The following is a 26,939-nucleotide window of genomic DNA, read 5'->3' on the forward strand; positions in this document are numbered from 1 at the left end:
TCACAATGTTCTTTTCAATCTCAAAGCAGAGTAATGCATAGCTATTTTCTGGGGGAGAGATCTCAGAACTCCACATATAACTTGGTCTTTTGTTTACTACCCGAGAAAATGGTGGTTTAGGAATAAGAGCAACAGTGCTGCTCTTCCCAAGTTAGGCTCGAAAGTTCTCACTAAAGCTAAGAATTGGTGGGTTATACTTCTCAAGCTTAATTACTTTCTTTTTTTAATAGAGATCACACAGTTCCTTAAAGGCTTTCTAGGTCCAAAGACTAATCTGTGCCGGGGAATCATGTCAAAACGCTTCCCTCACCCGGCCACCAAGAATAGATTGGGATTTAACTCAAATCAACATCAGCATGATTTGACTCGAATGTGGGGTTCCACACCTATAAACTTTTACCAATTCGACCACCTGTGGTGGTTCAAGCTTAATTACTTGAGACGCCATATCTTTTTTCAAGCCAAGAAGTCCTCTTATGGCCTGGAAAGGCATTCATGAAGGTCTTAAATGCATTGTATAAACTATAAATGAACTAGTTGGTTCGTTAGTTTTCCATTAGAATGGCATTTTGGTGGCGGTTGGATGCTAGTGAGAAATAAACTGAATGGTACAGCTAGACTTCATGCTCATACTGTTGCTATACGTGTGTGCTTGGTGACATCATTCTAATGAAAATCATGGACCATTTATTCAGTGAATGCCTTGGTTTATTACGGACATTGCTATCTTAAGCTAAATGAAATTCGCACTCCTTAGTTTATAATCCACATTCATTACTTCATCTTTGAAATTTTTACAAAAAGACAAAATTTAAGAGACTAAAAAATAAGGCTAGGCATAAACCGAGCCAAAGGTGCAAAACCGGCTCGGCGACCAAATGAGATGAAATACGGCAGAAAAAGTTATTTTTCTAAACCAGACTGGACTTTTCCAGTTCGGAACCGGGTTCAGCCTCTAAACTGATAGGAAAAAAAAACCGGCCGAATAAATAAATATTTGTTCAAGTAAATCTTTATTCTGTGTCTGGCCCAAACTCTAGGTTACTTGACCTAATAGTAATAGGGTTATTAATTAGAGATTATCTCGAAGAATCTTAGAGATATCTATTCAATGTATGATTATCTTTCCTTATACAATTCAGATTATATGCATTGTAATCCTCTATATAAAGAGGCTCCTATTATCAATGAGTTTACACAGCAATCTTCTCTCAATTACCGTTTCTCTAAAACAAGTTATCAGCACGAAGTCCTAACCCTGAAATCCTAATTTGGTAGCCCTCAAATTCTAGCATCCACCGCCCCACATATTGAAGCCCCAGTCTCCAAGAGCCCAGAACCGGTGGCGGAACCACCAGAACAGGCCGGAATCCACTTGAATCGGACATCGGAAAATCCTGACCGGCCCCTACCCTGTGCCTGCCACCTGCATACCTACCGAGATCTGCCGAGACCTGCGCACCCTTGTGCCTGCCCCTGCCCCTGCCGACATCTGCCGAGAGCCCTGCGCATCCCTCTGCCGAGAACTGCCGAGAGCCCTGCGCATCCCCTGCCGAGACCTATCGACACCTGCTAAGACCCCTACGTAGCACCTGCCGACAAATTGCGTGCCAGTCCTGCACAGCCCCTACAACAGCCTCTCATAGCCCATCCTAGCTCTGGCCACCGCAGATTACCGCCATTTCCAACCACTTTTCTGACGACCTCCGGCAGCTTTTTCCAGCCATCTTCAACAGCTTTTTCTGGCCATCTCCGACAACCTTTTCAGGTCAAATTCTGGCGACTTTTCAAGGTAATTTTTTTTCTAAAAGTTCCCGTTTTTGAAGTTTTTTATTCTTTTCTCTTCTGTTTTTTTTTTCGGGGACTTGCAACCTCCATTCTTCTACCCCCCTTCTTCTTCATAGGGGAGACCAAAAGTCGAACTGTAGGGGTTTGTGCTCACTCCAAGCTTGGAGCTTGTAGAGTCCTCCAAACTTAGAGTTTGTTGAATAGAAATGATCAACCACAAACATCGTTGTTTCAATCTAATCCAAACCCCTCTTAGAATTGGATTTCTTGGAAGTGACTACGCTAAGAAATCCCTAAATTTCTTATAAGCGACTACGCTCAGAAATTTTATTGTTTTCGTGGCAGCCTTTTTCGCTCCGAAACTAACCCTAATCATTTGTTGTTTTTTCAGGATGAGTAACATGAACAAGTTGAACTTTGTTTCACTGGAGACAACAAGTGCAGGATACCACCGGTGGGTCCGTGATTTGCGCCAACATCTTAAGGCTGATGGAATTCTAGAAACCATCCAAGAGCCAAGTCAGAACGTGCTCACTGTTGAGCAAGCTGCCACTTTTGAAGCGAACCAAGCTAAAGCCATAATAATTCTCATGACAAGGCACATGAATGACGTGCTCCAAAGTGAATACCTCAATGAAGAGGACCCTAGAAAACTATGGGTGGAACTTGAGCAGCGATTTGGCAATGTTCGTGACTCCCTACTTCCTGATTTAAAAATGAGATCGCATAGCCTCTGCTTATGTGATTTCAAGTCTGTACTTGACTATAACTCGGAAGCCCTTCTTATCAAGTCTTTGATGAAGTTATGTAGAAAGAACATCGCTGATAGGATGTTAATTGAGAAGACTCTCTCTACCTTCCCTATCTCTGCACTGATGATTGGTAAGAATTATCGGATTGATGTGAATGCAGGACGTATCACAAGGTTTCATGAGCTTATTGGTGCCATGAACGTAGCTGAGAAGCACGACAATATTCTTGTGAAGAACTATAACTCTAGACCCGTGGGAACCAAGTCTATTTTGAAGTCTAACTATAGTTGCGCCTTCAAGGGAGAACGCAAGGAGCGAAACCCTAAAAATAGGGATAATTCTGGACTTTCTGGTCCATATACTCGCCCTATAGAGGAAGGAAACCACCAAGAGAGGCGAGCAAAGGGCCGTGGAGGTCAACGTGTGAAGAGAGAGAGAGAGGCAGAGCCTCCGACCATGGTGGTGATGCCACCAAGGACAATGGCCATCCTAATTGCACCCCAAAGGCGCCTTGATCAAGGGAGCGTGACTATAATGATGTTTGTCTTCGGTGTGGATCATCCGGACATTGGGGCAAAGCATGTAGAGTATCGCAGAATGTTGCAGACGCATACAAGGCGTATCGTGAAGCAGGAGAAGCACATTACGTGGAGTAAGATGATCAAGATGACGATCTCGCTCTTAGGGTGGACGACTTCAAGGGCAAAGAAACTGGCAATTTTGATTAAGTCCTTTTATTTTCCAAGAGATGTAGGCAATTGTCATATTATTTTTGGTAGTAGATGCCAATGGTTTAGTCTTTCTTCAAAGTAGGCTCACCCAAAGTAAATGTGATGTCTAGGAAGGTTTTGAGATTAGTGGTACTTAAGTGAGCCTTGCTTCACTGACATCTCTCTATTCACCTGGTCACATTTGCGTTGGAGTTATCGAAAGAAGTTAGACGACTGCCATTGTTTTGCATTAGCTAGTTTATTGGATTAGATTTTCTTTGGTTAAAGAAACAAGGATTAATTTCAGTTTAGTACGCTGTGGTTTGGGGGTAACATCATGTCAGTCCCTGATCTTTCAATTTGATCAAATTGAAAGAGCAGGGACTGACATGATGTTACCCCCAAACCACAGCGTACTAAATTGAAATTTATCGAAGAAACAATGATGTAATTCCGTTTGGCTTATTAATAAAAGTTGAGTCTTTTCTTTATGACTCCTTTTTAATTACGAGCTTTTCTTTTACTAATGGATTCGGGAGAACTACAATGTCTTGCGGATAGTGCAACTATGCACACCATTCTACACTATAGGCAATTATTCTTAGAGATGTTGCCTACATATTCCTCTGCGACTACGATGGCTGGGCCATCAGGGTTAGTTCAAGGACATGGAATTGCCCAATTCCTATTGCCAAATGACACCTTGATTAATGTCGCAGAAGCTCTCTACACTCCTAAGGCAAATTGAACCTTATTGAACTTTAAAGATATAAGAGTAACGGATTCCATGCAGAAACGCATAATGAGAATGGAAAAGAGTTCCTTTGCATTACCTCTAATGATTGCAGACGGAAGCGCATCTTAGAGAAGCTTATGTGTCAATCTAGTGGACTTTATGTCACTACAATTAGACCAATTGAATCCAATAATGTGATAAGAGAAGATCTCTTGGATTCAGACACATATTAGCTTTGGCATTACCGACTAGGACATCCTGGTCGTGATATGATGATCTATATATTAAAGACTTCATATGGACATCCATATTTAGAGTGAGACAAAGCGAGAATCAAAGAATGATTCCCTAACTTAGTGTGACCACCTCCGCCATCCATCGCTGCCATAGGGCAGCGAATGTCCCTCGTGACAATGCCATAGATGGCGCCAACCATGGCCATGACGCCATGGATGTTCATCCCCATGGCCAAGACGCTATGGATGCCACTTTCCATGGTCCTAATGCCATGATAGGTGATGTAGTCACACATTTTGCTTCTAATAGCACTACAAACGCTCAGGCCCAACCAAAATCCTCATTGGTTGCTTCTAAGGCCCCTCACTCATTTTTCAAAGCCTGCTCCTTAGGGAAATTAGGACCGAGACCGTCCTATGCAAAGGATCCCAAAATACTCATTTCGTTCTTACAGAGAATCCAAGGGGCTATCTGTGCACCAATTCAACCATCATGCTGACCCTTTAAATATTTTATGGTATTGGTTGATGCGTCGACACTCTAGTCACATGTCGCGCTGTTGTCCACTTGAAATGCTGCTTATGCTAAACTCCTCGCCCAGAATATCCGTCTACGGGCTCATTACCCTGACCATCCAATTAAGTCAATTCGACTTGATAATGTTGGGGAGTTTACATCAAAAATGTTCGATGACTATTGCATGTCACTGGGAATTGATGTTGAGCATCCAGTTCCCCATGTTCATACCCAAAATGGTCTCACGGAAGCCGCTATCAAACGACTATAGATGATAGCACAGACATTGGTTATGTGCACTAATCTCTCTGTTTCCGCTTGGGGATATGCAATACAGCACGAAGCGATGCTAATTTGGCTATGACCCACTATCACTCAACCTTATTCTGCGTTACAACTAGTGACTGGGTACGAGCCTGATATCTCGCACTTATGTATTTTTGGGTGTGCCATTTATGAGCTTATTACGCCGCCACAGCGTACTAAGATGGGTCCACAACGACGAATGGGCATCTATGTTGGATATGAATCTTTAACTATCATCCGCTACCTTGAACCCTTGACAGGCGATCTCTTTACTGCTAGATTTGCGGATTGTCACTTTGATGAGACAATCTTCCCGACGTTAAGGGGGGATAAGAACACAGATGTTCAACAGGAACGACATGAATTGTCGTAGTCTGTCCTCACTATGTCTCATCTCGATCCCCGTACCGCACAGTCCAAACTTGAAGTGCGAAGAATAATCGAGCTCCAGAACGTAGCAGATACTCTGCCTGATGCGTTTTCTGATGTTGCCAAAGTGACGAGATCACACATACCTACTGCAAACGTGCATGCAAGGATTGACATCCCAAATACTGGACGTAACGCCGCTCCTGAGGTTCCAGGAGATGGTGCCACTGCCCATATTGGCAGTGATGTGGAGTCTATGGCTGCAGGTCCCGCAAGGAATTGTGGTAGACTGATTGGTTCGAAGGATACTCACCCTTGAAAGAGAGCAAATGAGGCACAAACAAATCATTTGATCATCGATACTCAAAATCCGTCCCATGAGAATGTGGTCCGGATTATGGTTATGTCCAAAAGACATCATTGGGGGACGCCTCAATGTCTGAACCTATCCTTGAGAACGTTGAGATCTCTATAAATTACACTAGTGTACATGGGATGTGGGAAAGAAACTCCATAATCATTCATGGTGTATTTGCATATTCAGTAGCGCGTGAGATTATTGAGACTGATGACATCATCACGCTCCGTTGATGAATGCCAACGTAGAGCTTGTACATACTATTAGATATTTGGCACTATCGGCTGGGCCCCGAAGGAGTGCCCAACCACCACACCATGGCCCAGGTTCGCAACCTACCATGGTGGTACTCATCAGGGACAACATCTTTGACATCAAGGACTTCGGACCTAACCAACATAGGCCATCTGAGTACACATCAGGAGAATGGATATAAACTACAAGATAACCTGGGTCCCACATTGAGGATATGGGAATTACTCTTCACATGCTCGAGTATTAAAGATTAATACAACCACCTTTTAGAGGTAATAACTCCTTTCTGATACTATTACTCTGTCCATTTCTATATCGGTACCTTACTCTGGCATCGGAGAGGTATAAGCCGTCCAGTACGGTTTATCCCTCTGATGTTTTGTACTGATACAGGATACATGAGTTGGATCGGTACCCTAGGTGGTATAGCATTCTGTGTGAGGTACCCGAAGAAAGGCACCAGAAACATTGGCGCTCCAGATAAAGGGCCCGAATCATGACTGAGCTGGAAAAAACAGGAGGTGAGAGCTGAAATGTTGCCCGAGCATTAGTATTCAGCCTAGGCACTTTATCAACAGGGATGCCAAGTGTTGGATTGACAACACATGGTCTGGGATCCTTGGACCCGCAGAATGCAAGCAATCCACAACTACCCGATCCAACAGCCCCGATGTCAGAGCTGGAAGCCATGCGAGCTGAGATTATAGCCTTCAGGGAACAGGCTCGGATCGATCGGGAACAACATAGACTACATAGAGAAACTAACCTCCTTTCATAGCAGCGGCTACAGGAGTTGGAGGACGAGAATACCGTACTCGCCCGGGCATTGGATCGACGACATCAGCATAACGAGGCGCTCACTCAAGCTCTCGCTAAAGCTTTACAAGTAACCACAACAGAGTTAAATACCACACCGATTACAGGTGCAACTGGTACCGGACTGACCACATCCACCGTTACGGAACAACGCATCATCCACATACCTGTAGATTTGTACCCGGAGAATTTGAGGCACATGCCACCACCACCCTAAATTGAGCCCCCAGTAACCGACCCAAACACGACATTGTTCTTACAAATGAGCACAACTTTGAGTGCCCTCCAAGCAAGGGTCGAAGCAGCGGAGAACCAGGACACCTGGCGTCCCCTGACCACTTACGAAAACCGTCTAGGTCCTTTCACCCAACAGGTTAGAGGTGCAATTTGCTCGAACGTATCAAAGCTGCTGAAGATTGATTATACGGGAATTGGGAACCCGTATCAGCACCTACAAGCTTTCCGATCACAGACGAGCTCCAAGGGATACACGGATGAGGTGTGTTGTAACATGTTCTAGGAGACATTATAAGGGGAAGCTCTGAGTTGGTTCTACGAACTGTCGGCAGGTTCTGTAGGGAATTTCAAGGAGCTCGCTGACAAATTTGTAGCCCGATTCATCCTACGAACTGACGGGATTCACACTCCCAAGGGACTGCTGAAAGTTCAGCAGGGAGAGAATGAAACGCTGAAATCCTTCGTGAACCGGTGGCAGGCGGCTACCGCTAAGTGCCTGGACCTTAACAAGGAACTGGCCGAATTAGCTTTCAGGAGGGGATTAAGGCCCGGGGATTTCCTCTACGGGATTAATCATCATCCCCTAGCTAGCTACGACGAGCTGATGGCCACAGCCATCAGACACGCTTAGGCCAAATTATAAACATAAGGGGATAGCGTCAAACTAGAGCGAAGAGTCTCCAACCCGGCCTCGATGGCTAGGGATGAGCCACAAAAACGGGAGTGGGTCCATGATCAGGGACGATCACCCCACAACTCAAGCAAAAGGAACAAAGAGCCCTTGTTCAGATCTAATGGTTACAAGACTACTCAGTCCCACCGGGAAGAAAGAGCACAGTAGGGCCCACGAACACCACCTCTACCCCGGTACGAAGTATTCACTCTCCTAAACTCTTCGTACAAAACTATTTGGAACGAGAATAGAGATGAGATACCTGGACTGCCACCTCGGAAGTTCCTAAAAAGAAAACTTACCCAGCAGGAGACTGGAAGGTTCTGTATATATCACGAAGATGCTGGGCACAATACCAACCTCTGCATGACTCTAAAGAATACGATCGAGTCGCTAATTCAAAAGGGCAAGCTTCAGCGATACCTACCCGCTAAAGAGATAAGATCTATCGACATATATGGCCGGATCCTCACGATTCACTGTGGAGGACCGAAGGATTTACCTCCCTGGATGAAGAAGCGAAATTCTAGTTTCGGTCACCCGGAAGTTTTCAATTTCCACAAGACCCCGCATCAAGGGGGCGACGCTGGGTGGAAGTCCGTCATTTTCTTGCAGGAAGAAGAAGCTGACCGTAAGATGCCCCATGATGACCCCTTCCTGATCACTCTCCAGATGGACCACCACATAACTTCTCGTGTGCTGGTAGACACTGGGACCTCTGTTAGTGTATTATTTCGCGATGCGTACAAAGCCCTGAACAGAGGATGAACCAAGCTATCACAGGATAATGAGCCCCTTATCAGCTTTTCCGGAGATATCGTTCAATCACTGGGATTAGATTACTTGTCGATCACAGTGGGGGAAAGTCCAAACTGCTCCACCATCAAAACAGAGTTCATAGTGGTTGATTGTGCTTCATCCTAAAATACTATCTTGGACCGCCTGGAACTCTGGCGTTTAAGGACATTCATTGATGGCCACATGCTCATGATGAAAGTACCAACCCCGGTTGGAATTGCGACCATACGGGGTGATCAGGCTGCGGTAAGGCAGTGTTATTCTTTAACGGTATCTCGGGGTAAAAGAAAGTCATAAATATTGCCTGTAGTCACCGACCTTCTCACGAACAGGTACAAGGATCCCAGAGATGACACAGATTCTGACGAAGAAAGGCCCGGTGCCATAGAAGACATCAAGGAGGTGGTGTTGTACAAAGAATTCCCGGACAGAATTGTCAAGATAAGTACCAAGTTCGCTCCGGCCATCAGAGAAAACCTAATCTCGTTCCTTCTCTCTAATGCATCCGCTTTTACTTGGTCGTACGAGGATATATATGCCCGGTATACCAACTGATATAGCCGTGCACAACCTCAGCATTCTTCCTTTCTCGGCACCGGTAAGGCAGAAGCGCCGAGCTTTCACACATGATAAGTACGGGGCTATCCAGGTGGAAGTGAAGAAGTTGATGGCCATCAATTTTGTGAGGGAAGTGACGTATCCTCGGTGGTTAGCCAATGTGGTTATGGTACCAAAGAAGGTGCCTGGATCATGGCGTATGTGTGTAGACTTTACAAATCTCAATCGGGCATGCCCTAAGGATAGTTTCCCGCTCCTACGAATTGACCAACTAATCCCGACTCCACTGTTGGGTACCGGTATTCATTTTCATGGATGCATTCAGTGGGTACAGCCAAATTCGAATGAACCCAGCAGATGAGGAGCACACCGCTTTCACCACAGACAACGGTCTCTATTGTTACCAGGTCATGCCTTTCGGATTGAAGAATGCCTGCGCTACTTATCAGCGACTTGTCAACTCCATGTTTGTAGATGTCATCGGTACTATCATGGAGGTATATGTGGATGATATGCTGGTCAAAAGCCTAACCGTCGAGGACCACGTAACTAACTTATCAATTGTCTTCACCATCATATTACGCAATGGTATGCGGCTTAATCCACATAAATGGATTTTTGGGGTTGAAATAGGGAAGTTCCTCGGGTACATCATTAGCCACAGGGGAATAGAGGCGAACCTAGAGAAGGTACAGGCTATATTATATATGATATCCCCCACCTACCGGAACGAGGTCCAATCCCTTACTGGTAAGGTGGCTGCTCTGTCAAGATTTATCTCAAGACTCACGGACAAGTGTACTCCTTTCTTCAAGTTACTAAAAACCCAACACGTCGAGGTAATAGCCTAGACCACTGAGCACAAAGCTGCTTTTCTCGACCTTAAGGCATACTTGGCAGCGGTACCTCTGCTTTACAAACCTATTCCCGGAGAAATGCTTTATATATATCTTGCGGCATCTTCTACTGCAATAAGCTCAGCTTTGATTAGATGGGATTCCGATTGCGAGTACTTGGTGTACTATGCTGGAAAAGGTTACACTAGCGTAGAGTCAAGGTACCCAGACATTAAGAAGGTAGCCTTAGCCCTCCTTGTGTCGGCCATGAAGCTCAGACACTACTTCCAGGCACACTCGATTACCGTTTTCACTAATCATCCATTGAGATAGGTTTTGTAGAAACCAGAGACATCGGGAAGATTAATTAAATGGGCCATCGAATTAGGGGAGTTCGACATCAAGTACCAGCCTCGGACATCTATTAAGGGCCAGGCAGCGGCAGGTTTCATTTCTGAACTTATTCCCCCTCATGATCCACCTACGAGAACCCCTGAACCACCAGCCCCGAACCCACAACCACCAAGCACTTGGTGATTGTACTTTGACAGCGCAACTAACAAAAAGACAAGTGGCGCCGGTATTTTGCTAATCAACTCGGAGGATCAAGTCTACAAGTACGCCCTCAAGTTTGCCTTCAAGGCATCCAACAATGTCGTAGAGTACGAGGCACTCATAGCAGGTCTACAGATCGCTCGGGAACTAGGCGTCCAACACCTTCATATCTTCAGCAATTCCCAATTGGTTGTGAACCAACTTAGCAGTAACTTCGAGGCAAAAGAGCCCTACATGTCCTCTTACTAGGCCCTAGCCCGGGCACTGGTTAAGAGATTTACCTCCTACATCATCACTCAAATACCCAGAGCAAAAAATGACAAAGTAGACGTCCTTGCTAAGATTGCGGCAACTTCTCTAAGTCCTGGTTACGGGACTACCAAGGTCGAACTACTGGAAAAGTCGAGCACTTCTAAAACAGTGTCAAAAATATTTACGATGGACCACACTGCCTCCTGGATGGATCCAATCTTGAAGTACATGGTTGACGGTTTAGTCTCGGACGATAAGGTTGAGGCCAGGAGGCTCCAATTAAGGTCAGTTCGATACACGATTATGATTCGAAACTTATACAAAAGAGGTCATTGCTTCCCCAACCTCAAGTGTGTGACACTAGAGGACGGCCGCAAGATAATGAAGGACATACACGCCGGTGTATGCGACAACCATGCAGGGGCCCGATCTCTTGCACACAAGACCCTGAGGGCTGGATACTTCTGGCCAACCATGTCGGCCCTAGCTCAAACAATATCAAGCTCTTGCCATAAGTGCCAAATGTATGCGAACATTCCAAGGGCACCGCCTATTGGTCTCTCCATACTCCTCGCACCCTGGCCTTTCTGCTAATGGGGCCTAGACCTGATTGGTAAGCTTCCCACAGCAGTGGGACAATTCAAGTACGCCATTGTAGCTGTTGATTACCAAAAAAAGTGGGTAGATGTAGAACCCCTCGTCGCTATCACCACGGAGAAAGTGAAGAACTTTCTATGGAAAAACATTTACTGCAGGTTTGGAGTCCCGGACACCATTATCACAGACAACAGGACCCAGTTTGACAATGATGAACTTAGGGCTTACACTGAGAATTTGGGAACTAGAATCCTCTACGCATCCCCAGCTCACCCCCAGCCCAACGGTCAAGTCGAGGTTATAAACAAGATAATCAAGAAGATACTGAAAAAGAAGCCCGATGAGGCCAAGGGTCTTTGGGCTTCTAAACTCCCGGAGGTATTGTGGGCTATCAGGACCACGGTGACAGAGGCTACCGGAGAGACCCCTTTCTGCATGGCTTTTGGGTCTGAGGTGGTCCTTCCTAATGAAACGCAAATCCCAAGTCCCAGGATCGAATACTTCGACGCGGGTACCAACGCGGAGGGCCTACAGCTCGATGCTGATTTGCTTGAAGAACAAAGGGATGTGGCACACATGCATAATCTGCGAACAAAAGAAGAATAGCTAGCTATTACGATGCCAAGGTTTAGTCCCGGAAGCTAAAACTGGGGGACTTGGTCATGAAGCAAGTTTACCCAGAACCTCGAGGACTAGATCCTTAGTGGAAGGGTCTTTATGAGATCGTGGAAGAAGCAGGCCCCGCACTTCTACATCTGGGACATGGACGGGGTGATATCACGGCACCCACGGAACACATAGCGCCTTCGTTACTATTACAAGTAGCTCCCGGAGCATCTTGTCCTAGCTTTTTTGCTTTTGACCATCGCCTATGGCAAGCTACCCAACGGGTACTCATTTTGTACTAACCACCATGCGGTACTTGAATGGAAAAATGGATTATTCAGACCATTACTTGCATCTTGGCCTAGTTACCGAACGTACCGGACAACCAAGCTATATTGTTAGTTACTTTATTCCGGTAATGAGTAATTTAAATACACACGCCTTAGCAAGGCATAAAATACAAGCAATTTTAATCCCTTTAAACATTTCCATTCAAAACAAAAAAAAGCAACCCCGCACTTCGAGGCAAATGAATTTAATAAGGGAGCAACCCCAATACTGGCTCGAGGCCATTGTTCAAAAAATAGGTGTAACAAATTAAGGCCCCGGAAGACAATCTTCCTAATTATGAACATCAGGATGACCACCAGTTGCCCCTCCCTCGGGTCTACCACTCTGGCTTCCCTGTTCTCTCTCCTTGGCCTCCTGTTCCATCTTCTTTTTTTCTAGTAGTCCCCGCCTGAATTTGACTTCATCCAGGTACCCGGCTGCCACCCACTTTTTGTTCTTGATGATCACGGCTTTGTCCTGAGCAGCGAGTAGCATATCGACAAGCTCTTGGGAGCCCTTGAGCCCGGCAACAGCCTCTTGATAAGGCACTCCTCCAGATGCTCTGTTTTCACCTTCCATGAATTGGCAGATTCTTCAGCTTCTTTCACAGAGTCCCGGGCACTTTCTGTCTCAGTCTTTGCCCCAGCAAGTTCGCTTTCAAGATCCGAGATCCTTTTCTCCGCCACCTCCAGTTCGGTTACCTTAGGAGTTAAGGACTCTACCTTCCTCTTCAAGGAGTCCCACTCCTTCTCCAGCCTAGCCTTCTCCCCATGAAGATACTTCACTTGCCTGGAGAGGCTGCTCACTTCCTCCTTCAGATGGGTATCCTCCTCACTAGAATCGATGGCATAGACGTTTTATAGCGCCTGTACAAGGTAGCAGTATCATTATTGATACTTTAATATATATATATATATATATATATAAAGCGTTGTACAATTATAAGCCATGTACCTGCATCATCGACTCCCTCGCCAGCTTCCTATTCTCTTGGGGAGTGTTGTCCTTGGCCCAGACTCGGTCTAGGTCGATGTCCTTAAGGTCCCTAAGCATCGACCTTATGAATTTTTCATCTGCCACACCATACTCAGAGAGCAGTTGCTTGATCGGTTTCTTGGGGACAACCGGCAGCACCGGAGCCAGCAGCCCCAATGACGCGGTCGATTACGGAAGGGTTTGATCACTCTTTTTGGACATCTTCGAGTCCCCCTTCACATCCTGCCCAGTGTATGTCACTCACCTCTACATTTCCTCCACTGCGGTGACGGTGGCGGTGAACCTTTTTCTCTTCTTCCCTGGCAGAAGTACGCCTTCGCTACCAATGGACCCGTTGAAGAGAGAAGCCTAGGACCCGGTTCTTTTTGCCTTGCCCTTTTCCAGGTCTACGATGGTAATGACAGGCTCCTCCCGCTTCTCTATTTGGGCATTGGGGTCCGGTTCCCCATACCCCTCATCCGGTATCTCCAGCAGGATATCCTCGATGGAGGTCCGGGTCTTCTTACCCTCCAGGTCCATGTCGATCCGCAAGGCCTTGTCTCCCTGGTTCATCAGCCTATCCATCAGCTTTAGATCATCCATTTTATCTTCTTCCTTGCCTTTCCTTGGTTTCCTCTTCGGTACTTTGACTGCAAGAACAATGACACTATTTAGTTAGACGAAAACTAAGTTATTATAGTATAAGTACTCTGGCGTCATTCCTCACCGGGTACTCTTCCTAAACCCAACCTGTCCAATATAGGGTACTAGATGAATCTGTAAGAGCTCCTTCCTTCCGTGTCATCCCACACGGCATATACCCTTGCAATACGCTTCTTCTCCACCTCTGATAGTGTATACGACTAGTCCCTGATGGCTTGGTAGGTTCCCGTGTGATATCCACCAATTTACTTAGTTTGTTTTGTGGCCTTGTTGTTTGCAGACCTTATTTGTTTGGATATTGTGAAATATTTTGTTGTTGGATCATACAATATTTTTATGAGACTTATTTATTTATTTATTTATTTGTACACTTAGTTTTAAGTTAATTGGTTATTTTAGTAAAAAGGAAAATAGGAATTTTAAACTAGTTACAAAGAGGTTGTGTTTACTTAGAAGTCTGAAACTTAATAGATATTTTCTAATAGGTTAACTGAACCTATGAGTTTTGAGAGAGAAGAAAAGTGTTTCAGACATGTTTAAGGTAGAAAAAGAAGAGAGAACAACGACTGCATGCAAGGATAGGGAAAGGAGAAAATAGGTTAGGCTGCGCTGACCACAAAAGCTTGAGACGAAGTATCAAGTCTGAGATCAGGTGATATTGTTACAATTTCGACCAGGTATGTTTATTTAAACGATTATGGCTCTTTCATTATTTGAAATTAGACTTATCAAGGGTTATTTTGGAGTTGATTTTACAGAAAAATATTAAGAATCGAATTTATGGTGGTTTTTCAAAGTTGACATAGAGGAAACGGGTTTTCTACTGACAGAAGTTAGGAACGTGTTACAGTCATTGTTTGAAGAGCCAAATGCTTTGTTTTAGCCGTCATATTTTCTGAAACTTTTCTCTTTGTGTCTTCTTTCTGGAATAAAATTTTAATGAATTTATCATTCATAGTTATTTTTATAAAATTCGTTAACCATATGAACGTAGCTGTTTATGTGGAGAGGCTTATTTTGGGTTCTGTTTTGTAGATAGATTTTGGGGTTTGGAAAAAACTGATTTCTGTCCCAAATTTTTATCATATGTTAAATATTGAGCCCTAAATAGATTTGTAAAATTTCAATGAGTTTAAGTTCATATTGAATCCTGTGGAATTTTTGGAAGAGTCATTGTTGGTGAAGGTTTAGTTTCCTGGAAGCAACATACACTACTAGAAAAATCACATACAATGACACCAAACAAGGACACATAATTTATGTGGAGTCCTTGAAGGTTTTTAAGGACACACAGCTTCAAATTGAAATTTTTAAGTGGCTGGACAGTTTTTAACGACACCCTAAACCATTTATGTTGTGTCCTCATCGGGCTCCAAAACTGAAATCCAATTGAAATAAAAAAGGGGGAGCTGCAGTACTTGGCGTTTTCGATTCCCTCCCGAAATTTCACTTCCCCCTCCCCAAATTTCACTTCCCTCCTTCTCCATTTTCGACTTCCCTCCTTCCCCATTTTCGACTTCCCTCTTCAATCGAAAACCTCACCAATTAGAGAAAAGATGTTTCATCCACTCTCTTTTCAGCTTTTAGTTGTAATAGAAAAATAGAAAGAAACTGGAGCTGAAAACAGATTCGATCTGTTTCGATTCGGTGGAGGTGGCGATGACTATTTGAGTTGATTCAACTCATAGTGAGGTTACTCGGTGTGAGATATACTCTGGGTCGACAGATTTTGGCAAGAATTTCAATACAAGGTGAGGTTACACGATTAGAGGTTGCTCAATCCCAAATTTCTTTTGGTTTTGTTTTTGTTTTTTGTTTTGTTTTGCTATTGTTGGGTTGAATGTTCTGTACTCGGTGACTTCCAGCTATTGTAAGCTGTGGTGTTGGTGATTTCATGTCATCGTATCTAGTATTGGTGGTTTTATGCCATCGTATGTGGTGTTGCTTGTATCCAGTGGTTCTATCGGAGCCCTTTGGCCAAATTTCTAGTAGTGAAGCAATGTTTATGTTAATTGTATATTACTTTCTGGTTCTTCTTAACTTTTACAATGTGTTTGCTGTTTAATTCAATCTATGAGTTGGTATGGTAGGCAGAGATGGAATTGTTGCTTATCTTAATGCCCTATATTTATATGGATTTTGTAATGGTTTTCCTTATGTCATTAGTTATGGCTATTGAGAATCCTTGTCTTACTGTAATTTACCTGCTGGTTCTTTGAGTTAACATGCGGTGAACGATTATAGAATGATTAGCATCAAAATTGTATTTCTGGCAAATTGATGGTATCATAATCACAAAGCTGAATATGTGTGAGACTTAGGATTTAAATACTGTTTGATTCTAAGGGAGGACTTCATGATGCTGTCGAGCATGATTGTTTTCCATCTGCCGCCACGTGTGGTACTGTGGAAATAAGTTTAAGTATCAATACTTTGGATTTTTATACATTATATCTTCTAGATCTTGCTAAACCTTAAATTTGGTTTATACTGGTTCTAGAAGGTGGACTTTGGCAATGGTGTACCAGTGAAAACTTCAGTGGAACCTAAAGTATCTGAGGAAGGGCTTCTTGATGCTATTCAGCAGGATTACTTCCCATCTGCCTCCTTAGAGGTAGCAAAGACAGATTATCAGTACTTTGAATTTTGGATTTTCTTGTTTTAAAATTAAAAAGGGGTTTGGATTGAAGGAAAGCCACCAGTCATCATTAATGATTATATAGCTAGGCTCCGTTAAGTTGTCACATTACCACTTTCAGAAATTGTATCGTATCAATAATCTGAATTTGTATTTAGTTAACCTTTTTTTTTTCTTTCCTTTTCAGAGTTTTGAATTACCTCTTTCAGAATAAAAAAGGGTTGGGTCTGAAGGAAAGCCACTAGTCATCATTGATGATTATATGGGCTGCAGTAAGGTATACATTGCCTGCTTTCCTTTTCCTGATTTATGGAAATTGGTGGTTCATTTGTGCTGTTATTATGCTGGCAGGAGGTATAGGAATTGCTACTATGATAATTGGCGGACCTCATGAAAAGGTATTAACTTTCAAGCATACAAGTCTCTTTTTTCACATTTGCTTTTAGATTGTTAGATAGGAAAAAATATTATAGATTGCTGATTAGATAAGATTGTTTTTCTATTGAATATTAGGACTTTGTACCATTATTGAATGTGGTATTTGATCAGATGGTTTGTACGCATTTCTGGACTATAATTTAGTCATTTAATAATTCAATCTCTGTGCAGCACATGCAGGAGCTTATCCGTTATCTCCAATTTGGACTATGGTGGCTGGCTCTTGGTGTTACCAGTAAAACTTCTGTGAATTGAACAAACAATTTCAGTGAACCTTATAGCTGATTCTTGGTTAGATGAATCTGTTGTATGTGGTCTGATCTTGGTTGCCTTTTCCATTACAATCTAAAAGAAGAGATCTTTGATATCATGCCTTGGTCGGGTGGTTTCATGTTTTGAGTAAATAAAACAAGACATTCCTACAGATATTTGTACTTTTAAAAGTTGGATTTAATAAAGTTTCTTGCTTCTCAACAAAAAGTTTGTATAAAAGATTTCTGTTACCTCATATTAGTTGTTTCTCTTCATCTAATTAGCCAAAACATTGAGGCCATATATAGATTCATTTTCTTGCATCTTTCACTGGGATCATGTTGCATCGCAGCCTACCTTACCTTCTTGCAATTCCTGATTCTGGTTTCCCAAGTAATTTTGTTGCTGATGCTTTCCTTTATGTCCAGGTAATTGCTCCTCTTATGCAGCATGCCCCGACCAAGTTTGGGAGGTTAGATTATGTTAAAAGGTCTACTCGGCTGGACAGGTAGCTTTTACTTATTCATAATGCTATTAGATATCACGTTTTATATATGGCTAGCGTCATCATGTGTATGTTAACTGATAGTATTCTTGGCTTTTCAGAACTTATATATAGTTATAATGTGTATCTTGTAGCATATATATGAAGCTAGTTGGAAAAATTTTGTTGCTCTTTTAAGTGGAAAATTGTGTTGCCCACCAAGCATGATTCAACCTGGGGCTGTAAAGTTATGAAAGTATTGACTAATCATTGATTTTGCAATAGGTACCATTGCCCAGATCGTGAGAACCCCGCTGAGATTTTAGCTGATCTTATATCTGTTGACTACAGCTCTACTGAAAGTGTCTACTCCTCTCAGAAAAGAAAGATGCTCTTGTTGAATCATTTTCACAACATCATCACTAGTTCTGTATGCAACTCCGATTACATTAAGGGAAATCTCCAAGAACAGCACCGGGTTGAGCAGGAAGAGTAGAGTTCAGAAGAAGGGAGGTTGGTGGAGGCAATTCTGGTTGCTCCTAAGGCTTGCGTGGATGCAGGTAAATTTTTACTAGCATGCTTCATAGTTACTTTCATCAAAATAGAATTCAACATTACTAATATCTTATGCTGATGTACATATGTGAGAAAGACAAGATTTGGTAATCTCAAACAATTATTCTGACGTTTTTTTAACTCACTTTCATTTGTTGATTATTTTCAGCCACTTTATTTTACCATTTCTGACAAAGGTTAAGAGCAGTATAACTCATTATGAACAGTAGCATCCACACTCTTAAGTAACAATTTATCACTTAAAGGTGAAGAGGATATGCATTTAGTATGGTAGCTTTTCATAATGAATTAGGTTGTAGTTCCATAAATATAATCCAAGTTCCTTGTTTTATCTAATGGCCTTTGAACAACTGACCAGGCTTCTCGTGATAGACCCACAAATAAAGTTCAGGAAAGAATGTCAATTGCATCAGCTCTTATATTTGGGTCAGTTTTTTGGAGAATGGAAGTTCTCAGACACCAATACAAGACATAATGGGATTGCTTCAGGTGTGAAAATCTATAAATCCATTGAATTGAATTATTCCATGATTTGAGAGTACTTAGGTTTGATTCAACCTGAAAATAAAACAGTCATTGAATATCAGTGTCCCTTATATAGTTTCAAACCTCTCAGTTGTATTTATGGATATTCTCTGTCAGGACTTGAAGTCTTTCAATTTCAGTTCAAATTCTTTGATGAGCTTATTTACTTGATGTTATGTACTGCTGTTGTTTCCTTAGTACTTAGATCAATAGTTTACTGTGTTCTTGGTTTCTTACTAAGCTTTTCATGATGTAGTGCCATGGAGATGTTTATCGAGTAGAGTGGGCAGAGCAGGTTGATGGATTTTGGTGCAGATGAACTAAAATAGTTAGCATATGTATATGCAGATTGTTTACTTCTGGTATGAATCAGATTAGTTATATATATTTGAAGCCTACTGAGTGTAGCAACAACTTTGAATTAAATTGGTCAAAACAATAGAGTAGGGAGATTTTGGATCTTTAATCTCCTTTAATGAGATGGACTTATGGTGTTTGTAGATTACTTGTATTGGATTTTTTCTATATCAGTTCTCATATTATAAGGACTTGTTGATATGTCATTTGTATGAAAATTTGATGGAAATGTACAGAAAATAGGGCACAAAATGCATTCCCATGTCCTAGTACAGAAAACAGGACATATGAGAATGTATATTTTGTGTCCTCTTATTGATTTAAGGACTCCATTTTCAAATCTTTGAGGACACAATTTGTGTGTCCTAGAATAGAAAAGAGGACACATATGAGAGTTTATTTTCTGTGTCCTCTTATGGATTTAAGGACTCCATTTTTAGAGTTTTTAGGACACAATTTGTGTGTCCTTGTATAGAAAAGAGGACACATATTAGATAATATGAGGATGCAATTTAGGTGTCCTCTTATGGATATAAGGACACCGAGACTAAAGTTTTTAGGACACACAAACTGTGTCCTCGTATAGATAAGAGGACACATTTCCAGTGTCCTTATTTGGGACTTATGATGACTCCCAGATAGAGGACTCTTTTTTAAAGAGTCCTTGTATGTATTTAAGGACACTGTTTCAATGTCCTTAAATCATGTTTTTTTAGTAGTGATATGTCGTTTTTAGAAAATTATTTGGATAAGTTTTTAGTATTATTTTGACTTGATATTTTTACAGTAGATACTTGAGCATGTCTAGTTTAGTGTTGTAAATTTTCAAGGGATTTGATTAACGACTGTAGTAAGTGAGATTTTTCCTCAGGACATAGGCCCTGCCAGATTTCTTTTACCACAGGTTATAAGGTTCTAGTTCGTGTCTCATTTTGAGTTTTTGTTTGCTTTAGGCCGAGAAACCGCAACTTAGGACGCTGTACCAGTTACTTGTATAGCTTGGTTAGTTGAGGTAAGTAACTTTTGTTTGCTCTGGAACCATGATAACTATATTATGGATGCTATGTTACTATATTTATTATACACTTATGCTTTGAGTGCACCATTTTTGTTTCTGTTGTGAATGCTTTAGCTTCTACTAGTATGTATCATGCAAAATGTGATAAGTTTTGAAAGATATTTCTGCTAGGTACTCTCTTGGCATATCAATACCAGTAGGTTGTCTGGGGAGAAATATGTTCTATAAGTGCAAATTATGCACTGTTTTGTCTTTGTAGGTTCTGCATTGTCTGTTATATGGCCCACATAGTGGGTTTGTCATTGACGGGTGACATCTGTCTCCCACCTATGATAAATTTGGGTCGCACGGGTATGGTGTGTCTAGAAGGACCTAGAAAGTTCTGTTTGATTTGTCTTGAGTGCACTCCATGTACTATGCATTTTACTATATAGTATATAAGTGTGGAATGTCTTCCTATTTGTTATACGTGATGTGTTATAGTTACTTACTAAGTTTATATCTCATTAGTAATTTGTTATGGTTCTAGGAACTGAAGAGGAATTGAATGCTTAAACTTGGTGGCAGCTAGTGGTTGTGTCGGCGTCCCCTAAAATAAAAGTTTTAGTTTCTTGTTTAAGATTGTTCTAAACTTTAGAGTTGAGCTTCCGTTACTTTTTTTAATTTAAGATTTTATTTTCAAATTAACTAAAGTGTATTTTGAAGCTTTTCTTTATATCATTTTGACTTAAGAGAAGTATAGTTTTCACCTCCAATTTTTGGGGCGTGACATCCCGTAACCTGCCACTTCCTATTCTTTATCTGCCACCTGCCCCCAGCAAGAAAAACCTTGTTTCTCCACTTCTTGCTCTGTGATGTTGGTAGGTCTGTAACCAAAGGCTCATAATCTCACGCATTAAAGGTCACGGTGCCTCAATACTTCTTCGAGTATGCCACTCGGTACACGGCTCGGAACTCGTTTATCGTTGGCCAACCTTGTTCGTACAAATCCCACATCGCCAGCATGCTAAGGATCTGTTACCACTCATTCGTGGTTAGTTGACCCAGCGATAAGTTGAGCATCCTTATCAAGTATTGGACCGGCTTCGGTATTGGCAGGGATAACCCCTGGTGCAGTTGATTCTCGTACAGTGTTACCCACCCGCTGGGAGGGTTGCATGCCAGCTCATTGGGGCCCAGGGGCCTGAGCTCCACCTGGTCGGGTATTCCCAACCTTAGTCTAACGAAGATTATCTCCTTCATGGTCATGCTCCTTCCCGGCTCCTCACACTACGTTCCATCCACCAGCATGTACCTGCGTACTGGCACGCCCTCTGGAATCGCAATAGTGACCTTCTCTCCGGACCCCTTATGTGCTTCATTCACGATAGTTTCCTTACTTCCCAAAGACGACTCCACCCTAGCTGACGATGCGGTCTCCTCCTCCCGGTGCCCCAAGTGGGTACCGCTACTGGCCAAGTAGGCATCTATAGCTTGTTCCGCCCGCCTCTCCGAGGCTTGATACGATGACTCCCCTCCCCCAAGTGTCACCCTCATTTCTGATTCCATCCTATTAGCCTACGGATACTCTACTCTCCAAGTCTACCTGGAATCAGAAAAAGGGGGAGAATCAGCCCAGAGTCCCAGATCTAGGGCTCCGTGGTAGTGTGGATCAATCCCTACTGCTATCAACCCACAAACTCAAAAACCCAGACAATAATCTCTTGCCCATAAATCCTAATCTTATTCCTACCAAATCAATTCTAAACCCAAATCAACGCCTGCAGAGCAGACTTGGTGCCACAAACAAAAGTGCAAAATCAAACAAAAACAAGGCACACCAAAACCCAGAAAGAGGCAAACCAGAAACCAAGCAAAGAAAAACCCAGATTACCTATAACCTAAGAAGTGATTTCTTACCTCTTCTTACTGTAGTCGCTTCGCCTGCTTCGCGCTCTGCCAAATATCAGTTCAGCCACTCCTCCCTCAAAGTCGCAGCAACAGAGAATAGCAAAAAAAAAAAAAAAAACTCGGAAAACTTTTTCTGGCTGTTTCTCCACAGAAATCACAGAATGAAAAGAAGAACAGAGGTTTTCCCTCTTAAATTCAACTTATGTGCAATCCCTACCGTTGGCAACGAATGGTCGCTAATCGTCAGATCGCGCCACATGTCCCACTAACTCCTTCGACCCCTTACTTACGCAAACCGTTAGAATAGAAGTGACGGGCATTTATTGCCCCTCTGGAATCCGCGCGCCACGTGCCTCGCATGCACAACTAGCCCCACCGGGTACCAGAGACTCATGCCCTCACCTGGAACCCCACCAGGTACCAGAGGCTCAAGCCATCACTTGGAACCCCATCGGGTACCAGAGGCTCAAGCCCTCACTCGGAACCCCACGGGGCACCAGAGGCTCAAGCCTTCACTTGGACCCCACAGGGTACCAGAGTCCAACCCCAGGCTTAAATCGAGTACATTGTGGAGTAGCTACCTACAAAGGCCCGATCAAGACATCTCTTGACCGCGAACTTGGGGGACTCCCTACGTGCACGATAGTGTCAAACTATTACGAATAAGTCCCTACCTAAGAAACATCTTGAACGGGAACTTGGGTGACTTGTACATACTATCAGATATTTGGCACTATCGGCTGGGCCTCGAAGGAGTATCCAACCATCACACCATGGCCCGGGTTCGTAACCTACCATGGTAGTACTCATCAGGGATGGCACCTTGTACGTCAAGGACTTCGGACCTAACTAACACAGGCCATCTGAGTACACACATCAGAAGAATAGATATAAACTACAAGACAACCTGTGTCCAACATCGAGGATATAGGAATTACTCTTCACATGCTCGAGTATTAAAGATTAATACAACCACCTTTTAGAGGTAATAACTCCTTTCTGATACTATTACTCTGTCCATTTCTATATCGGTACCTTACTCTGGCATCAGAGAGGTATAAGCTGTCCAGTACGATTTATCCCTCTGACATGTTGTACTGATATAGGATACATGAGTTGGATCGGTACCCCAGGTGGTATAGCATTCTGGGTAAGGTACCGGGAGAAAGCCACCAGAAACAGAGCTGATTGGCCAAAATGGAAAGATGTGATCCAGGCAGAACTTGATTCTCTAGCGAAAAGAAAGGTATTTGGAAAGGTTGTGCCAATACCGCCTAACACCTAACTAGTTTGTCATAAATAGGTATTCGTTAGAAAGTGTAATGAGAGAAATGAGATAGTAAGGTACAAAGCTCGCCTTGTGGTGCAAGGCTTCTCACGACGCCCTGGAATCGACTACGAGGAGACCTATTCTCCTGTAATGGACGTCATTACGTTCCGCTACCTTGTCAGTTTGATAGTTTTCGAAAAACTGAACATGCAACTTATGGATGTGGTTATTGCGTATCTATATGGAGATCTAGATACAAAGATATACATGAAGGTCCCAAATGGACTTCGGTTACCCAAATCAAGTGGTCTAAACCACAGAGCGCGTTTGCCATAAGGTTGAAATGCTCACTATATGGATTGAAACAATCTGGACAGTTGTGGTATAACCGTCTACGTGACTACTTGATTGGTAAGGGATATGTCAACAATGAACTATATATGCCAATGTGTGTTCATAAAAAGAACAAGTTCCGGATTTGCAATAGTAGCGGTTTATGTTGATGGCATGAACATAATTGGCACCCTTAAAGAGTTGAGGGAAACCGCTGAACACTTGAAATCTGAGTTTAAGATGAAAGATCTTGGGAAAACATGATTTTGCCTCGGTTTGGAACTTGAGAACCTTAAAGATGGTATCCTGATTCATCAATCAACTTATGCCCAAAAGATGCTTAGGCGTTTCAATACTGATAAAATTAAGCCTTCAAGCACCCCAATGGTCGTCTGTAGTCTTGATCCAAAGAATGATCCATTCCATCCAAAAGAAGACGACGAAGAAGTGCTAGAGGCAGAAATGCCCTACCTAAGTGCAATAAGCACATTATTGTACTTAGCACAATGCACAAGACCGGATATCTCATTCGCTGTGAATTTGTTAGCTAGATATAGCTCTGCGCCTACACGATACCGTTAGACTAGTGTTAAAGATACTGTTCATACCTACACTAGCAAGCTAGTTCTCTACATCACCAAGCATAAGTAACACCCACTTTGGGACATCCACGAGACATGGCAAGGCCCAACCGAGACATGCATCGTGTAGCCCTATGTTCAGGCTACGCGGCGGTATCCGGAAGTCGCAAATCCGCCACCGGGAAGCCACCTTTCCGCCCTTGCCAAGATGCCCCCATAACATAGCTTTCTACATGTTAAATAGACTAGAATAGTGGGTTCTTGTCCCACATCTAAGAAAATGTAAAGGAGAAGCATTCCTTCATCTATAAAAGGAATGCCTCCTCCCACAACTCAACACATTCATTACATCTCTTGTAATCTTGTTAGGCCGCAAGGCTCGACACACTAGTATAAGCTTTCAAGTGGACGTAGTCTCCCGCTCATGCGGAGGCGAACCACTATACATCTTGTGTCAATCTCTCTCTCTCTCTCTTACTTATCGTTAATTAGATCCCCACGGATCCAAGCGTTAACATTGGCGCCGTCTGTGGGAAGCCGACACACAAGGGCTTCGTCACCTACCACGAACTTTGACCCGAAAATGTCGAGTCGACGCTCATTCAACATCAAATTGGGTCCGGTCAACGCCCAGCGGGTCCGGTCAACGCCCGGCGGAGCTGGTCAACGCCCAGCGGAGCCGGTCAACGCCCGGCGGAGTCGGTCAACGCCGAGCAGTGCTTGGTCAACTCTTGGTCAACGCTGACCATAGTTAGTCAACGCTGAACTCCAAAAAAAAAAAAAAATCTGGGCGGCCAAATTTTCTCTGGACACCCAGAAATCTTCTCTGGGCACCCCTCCAATTTTCAAATTTCCCGCCAGACTTCATCCCCGCTGCACTTCAACCTGCAGCTCCGCCGAACTCTTCGATCTCCACTGAGCTCAGGCGCCGGCGAACTCCTCCGCCAAGCGGACACCACCGACCTTGCACCACCATCAGCGCCGCCGCACTCGGACTCTCCGCCGCACTTCGCTCCTCCGCTGGCCTAGCTCTCCACCAAACTCCGCCAGCCACAAGCAGCGCTCCTGCTCGGCGACTCCGAGTTCCGCCAAACTGCGGTCGCCCACGCCGGGGACTTCCGCTCAGCCCCGAGCTCTGCAGCTCCGGTGCTCCGCCGGGAATAGCTCCGCCCAACCTCATCCGCCGAGCTCCAGTTCCCCGCTGAGCTCCGTGGTTTCCGCCAGACAACTACCACCGTTGCGAACCAGGTCCTCCAGACAAACACGGCATCCGCCACCGTTGGTCGCCAGCACGAGTTCCGCCCACTGCAGGTCGGGGACTGCACTGTTGTTACCTTCCTCCGCCGGCCAAGTTCTGCTGAGCTGCTCCACTGCTAGCCATCAGCGCTCAGTTCCTCCGCTGAACCTTTTTTCCGCTGACTCGAGCTTCTTCCACCCGGCTTTGGCGACCGCTGCTCCTCGGCGCTCCGCTAGGAGACCCAAGCTCCGCTGGCAGCAGATGCCGAAACGCAACAACCAAGTGCTCCGCCTCTAGCTAGTCCTCCGCCGGACTGTGCTTCAGCGGCACACCTCCGCCGAACTCTCCCGCCGGACTGTGCACCGCTGACCATTGATCAGCGGCACCACTGGCTCTACCGCCAGGCTAGAGCAGCATCAGCGCCTCCGCTCCGCCGGACTTCTGCAGCGCCGCTGGGCACCCATCTCCGCTACGCCAAACTCCTTTGGCAGCACCGGTGTGCAGTCCCCCGCTACGAGCTCCGGTGGGCAATCCCTGCTGCACCGCTCCTCCGCTCCGCCACCCCGCAACGCATCTCCGCTGGACTCCACCGCCAGGCTTGGGCTCCACAAACGTCCGACGGCCTTGCACCGCCAACCTTCATCATCGGCGGTAAGGCCGAGTGCCAGCGGCAAGCAGAAAACTAGCGGACACCCAGTCCAAATCTTTTTTGGACACCCACCACCGGCTTCCGAGCATCGCCGCTCTCTGCACGCTTGAACGCCCATCTTCGATGCTCGATCACAGTCAACACTACCCTCGCTCAACCTCTGAGTTATGGAAAGATAAGTCCTTTTCTCTATACAGTTTGTTTCTCCGCTGAACAAATTGTTAGACGTGCACATATAATTCTATGTTATGCTAGTACGTACTGCATGCATGCAGCCACACACGTACAAATAGCTTAGCTGGCATTTCATAATTATCATATTGGCATGACTTTGTGGCCTTCATAATTATCAAATTACCATGCACGTGGGCCAACAAGGAAACTTATGGCATGATTTCTGCAATCATCAGTTGGCTCCCCACGTTAGTATGTCGCTGCTTTCCAATGACTAGCTTATATAATAATCTTGTAGAGCCCATGTCGATCAAATTGATCACACTCATGGAAGTACAACATTTTCTCATGCTTTTCCCCGCCCAACATTTTCTCATACTTGGTCGGTTTATAAATATGGATAAAATGCTAATCATTTACCTTATGTTAAGGGGACGCCGTCACTTAGTACCGCATCAATTAACGCGGCTTCTACTAAGGAACTTCACCTGAGTAATGGACCGCCACGCTCGGTCACACTCCGCTCGCCTCCAAACCAGCACCAGATAAGTCACTATATCTTATCTCTTGCGCTCTTGCAATTTGAGCTACTGC

General features: G+C 43.9%; 1 long non-coding RNA gene across 8 annotated transcripts; it reads left to right on the forward strand.

Annotated features, from left to right (window-relative positions):
- Positions 1 to 15,228: 15,228 nt before the first annotated feature.
- LOC112166527 lies at positions 15,229 to 20,755 on the forward strand. 8 transcript variants are annotated; one of them, XR_005810774.1, is made up of 11 exons: positions 15,230 to 15,674; positions 16,424 to 16,537; positions 16,749 to 16,838; positions 16,913 to 16,959; positions 17,171 to 17,306; positions 17,680 to 17,723; positions 18,021 to 18,295; positions 18,670 to 18,800; positions 19,093 to 19,198; positions 20,147 to 20,205; positions 20,741 to 20,755. It is a non-coding gene; the product is annotated as an uncharacterized LOC112166527 (long non-coding RNA). The 8 variants fall into 8 exon arrangements; XR_005810776.1 differs by lacking the exons at positions 20,147 to 20,205; positions 20,741 to 20,755 and adding an exon at positions 18,460 to 18,556 and having other exon boundaries at positions 15,229 to 15,674; positions 19,093 to 19,310; XR_005810775.1 differs by lacking the exon at positions 20,741 to 20,755 and having other exon boundaries at positions 15,231 to 15,674; positions 20,147 to 20,677.
- The last annotated feature ends 6,184 nt before the right edge of the window (positions 20,756 to 26,939 follow it).

Source organism: Rosa chinensis, chromosome 5 (genome assembly GCF_002994745.2).
Source record: "Rosa chinensis cultivar Old Blush chromosome 5, RchiOBHm-V2, whole genome shotgun sequence".
NCBI lineage: Eukaryota > Viridiplantae > Streptophyta > Magnoliopsida > Rosales > Rosaceae > Rosa > Rosa chinensis.